This window comes from Miniopterus schreibersii (genome assembly GCF_964146895.1).
Source record: "Miniopterus schreibersii genome assembly, chromosome: 2".
NCBI lineage: Eukaryota > Metazoa > Chordata > Mammalia > Chiroptera > Miniopteridae > Miniopterus > Miniopterus schreibersii.
In genome coordinates, this window is record NC_138102.1 from 8,147,748 (window position 1) to 8,151,583 (window position 3,836).

Genomic DNA, 3,836 nt, shown 5'->3' on the forward strand with positions numbered 1-3,836 from the left:
TTGGAATGATGCTGTTAGAACAGGGCCCAGGGGAAGTGGATGAGCATGTGGTCGTCGGTCAAGGAAAAGAGAGAGGGCCTTGTGGCCGTGGGCCATGCGGGGACAGTGACGCTAGGCCCTCCCTCAGTCCTCACTACAGCCCGAGCTGGTAGGACTGCTGTTACCCTGATTTACAGGGGAACAGGGCACAATAAGCTGCCCCAAATCCGCAGTAAATGGCAGAGGTGTGCTCTGGATCCAGGCAGTTGTGTCAGTCAGGGCTCAGACCACGGCTCGATGCGACCTCTGCGGCGATGCCTGCCGTGCTTCTCAAAGCCTCAGCGCCTGTTCTCCGTCTTTCTGTTGGACCACCAGCGCTTCTGGTTCTGGGGGGACCGCCCTGAGAGAGCGTCTTCAGCCCCATAGTTGGGAGGACGCCTTGCTTACCTCTCTTCTTTCGCCCTAAACCTCCTCTAAGGAAGCTTGTGTAGAATCCTGAAGTGACTTTGGAGGAAATGCATGGAACTTAGAACAGAAGACTTGATGCTAATTCCTTCCCAACTCAGTACACAGTACAAACCCGGGACTTCCCAGTTCAGTACCACTGCGCTGCACTGTCTTATTAACTCAGAGAGCCTGCATTTATTTAGCCTGGGGTCTAAAACCTGTCAGAAACCGGGCATAGGCCCGCGGTAAACCAATGAAGAAAAATTCCAGTTCCTGTTGGAGCGATATCGGTCCCGATGGAGAGCTGGGATGTGTATAAGTCAATAGAAAACTGATGAAGCTGGGCTTGTCCTTGCCTTCAGGATGACGTTCTAACTCCTCGCAACAAGGCCCCTACCTGCCCTTTCACCCTGACAGGAGATTCTGCAAATGTGCTTCTCTTGGCATTTCATTCCTCTGCAAAACCAACGGTTATGAGCACTGGTTTTGAATCAGCCTGTCTGGATTCAGACCACAGCTCCATCGTTCTAGGGTAACGTTTCTCTTCTACTACCCGACACGATCATACAATACTCTACACATTTATGTTTTTTTAAATTTATCTTTATTGTTGAAAATATTACAGGTGTCCCATTTTCTCCCCCCCAATTGACCCCCTCCACCTCACTCCTACCCCCTCCCTAGGCCTTCACCCCATTCTTGACTGTGTCCATGGGTTATGCATGTATGCATATAACTTATTTGGTTAATCTCTTCCCACCCTCCACCCCTTCCCTCTTCCCTTTGAAATATGATCGTCTATTACATGTGTCAATGACTCTAGATCTATTTAGTTTGTCAGATTGTTTTGTTCATTAGCTTCTTCTTAAAGAAGACCCTTCAACTTTTCCTGTAGTGCTGGCCTGGTGGTGATGAACTCCTTTAGCTTTTTCTTATCTGTGAAGCTCTTTATCTGACCTTCAGTTCTAAATGATAGCTTTGCTGGGTAGAGCAATCTTGGTTGTAGTTCCATGTTTTTATCACTTTGAATATTTCTTGCCATTCCCTTCTGGCCTGCAAGGTTTCTGTTGAGAAGTCAGCTGACAGTCCTATGGGTGCTCCCTTGTAGGTAACTAATTGCTTTTCTCTTGCTGCTTTTAAGATTCTCTCTTTGTCTTTAACCTTTGGCATTTTAATTATGATGTGTCTTGCTGTGGGCCTCTTTGGGTTCCTCTTGTTTGGGACCCTCTGTGCTTCCTGGACTTGTAAGTCTATTTCTTTCCCCAGGTGGGGGAAGTTTTCTGTAATTATTTTTTCAAATAGGTTTTCAATTTCTTGGTCTCTTTTTCTCTTTCTGGCATCCCAATAATACAAATGTTGGGCCTCTTGTAGTTGTCCCAGAGGCTCCTTATGCTATCTTCATATTTCTGGATTCTTTTTTCTTTTTTGCTCTTCTGGTTGGGTGTTTGTTGTTTCCTCATGTTCCAAATGGCTGATTTGATTCTCAGCGTCCTCTACTCTACTGTTGATTCCCTGTAAATTATTCTTCATTTCAGTTCCTGTAGCCTTCATTTCAAATTGCTCCTTTATTATGTCATCGATTTTCTCAGTTTTTGTAATAATATGCTTGAGTATCCTTGTAAACAAAATTCTGAACTCTGTATCTGTTAGCTTGCTTAGATCTATTTCATTTACTTCCTCTTCTAGAGATTTCTTCTGTTCTTTCCTTTGTGTCATGTTTCTTTGCCTCCTCATTTTGGCTGCTTCCAGGTGTTTGTTTCTATGTGTTAGGTAGAGGTGCTATGTCTCCTGGAATTTGTAGAGTGGCTTTGTGTAGTAGGTGTCCTGTAGGGTCCAGTGGCTCAGCCTCCCCAGTCACCTGAGCTGGGCCTTCTAGATGCTACCCTGTGTGGGCTGTGTGCACTGTCCTGTTGTAGTTGAGCTTGGTTGCTGTTGGCTTCACTGGGAGGAATTGACCCCCAGGCCAATCAGCTGTGAGGACCAGCTGCAACTTCATCCAAAGAGCTGCTGTACTGGAGACACCCCTGTGGAGCAGGATTTACTTCAGTGGGGCTTTGGTGTTCACCAAGTGTGCCCCTTGAGTGTGTCACTTGCGGATGTGGTAGGGTTGTAATCCAGGGTGGTCGAGTCTGACCACCGGGTGCACTGTCTCTGGAGCCTCCCAGGAGGTGCAAAGTCAGCCTCTGCCAGTGCCTTGCCCAGGGCCACCCTGCATGAGCTACTTTTGCTGGGCTTTGCATTGTCCAGGAGAGGCCCAGCTATGAGCCAATGCAGCTGCTGCTAGGGCCAGGCCTGGGGCCACTTATCAAGCCGTGTGGGGCAGCTGCTGCTTGTTTGAGAGATTTTAGGAAAGTCCTAAGCATGCGGCTCGAGAGGCCACTGCACAGAAAAGCCCCTGGAAATGGCCTGGATGAGCTGCAGGTGGAGAGGGGCGGGGCCTCCGGGAATCACGGGGCGGGGCCAAAGGTGAGTCAGGTGCTGGTGATTCAAACATGGCGCCTGCCTGCCGGCTGTGAGCGGGGACGACTCGCCACAGGAGCCATGGCCTCCGCCAGCCTTTCTGCCTGGGAGGAAGCCGCCCTCTGCCTCTCACGCTGACTTCAGGCAGGTTAGTTCCTCCCCGAGTGTCCCGGGTCCTTTCAGGCCGCTGCCCGGCGCTGGGCTCAGAGGGAGCGTCCGAGTGAGTCCGCGCCGGGCCCTTTAGAGGAGCTGCTGGGGCTCCCGCAGCCTCCGCGACCCTCAGCCACAGTCCCCGCTGGTTGCACAGCCCGATGCTGTGGGGACGTCTCTTCCGGGCCCTGGGGCCCTGGGCTGGGGGCCTGCTGTGGGGCTGGGACCCCTCCTCCCTCCGGGAAACCTCCGCCAGGGAGATGTCCCTCCTGGGCTTAACCTGCGTCACCGGGTGTGGGCCCGCGGCCTCGTCTCCGGGATTCAGCCCCGACCCGCCCGCGTCTCCGCCCCTCCTACGGTCTTGGTGCTGCTTCAGCTCCCTGGTTGTGGGGCTTCTGTTCAGCCAGATTTCAGGGGGTTCTGAGTGATGCTGATTCTGTATTTTAGTTGTAATTGTGATGTGGTTGCGGGAGGCAGCAGGTGCAGCTGTTACCTACGCCGCCATCTTCTCTGTTCTACACACTTATTACCAACAAACTTGGGGGACAAAAATAAAACAAACTTGAAGAGCAAAATACTGGGACCCACTAAATTTCCATAAACAGGAGACTACTTAGAATTGTTTGGGGCTGAATGTAGACTTTCTTTCCATTTTATACCTGTTTGTGCCATATGGTTATTTAGTAAAAGTTGCATATTATTATTTAAAAAAAGAAATCCAGCTAATTAGAAATAATAAGCCTTCTATTGCTTTTCATATTTATTGAGCATATCATTTGTGATCTGAAGGAAGCTTCTCA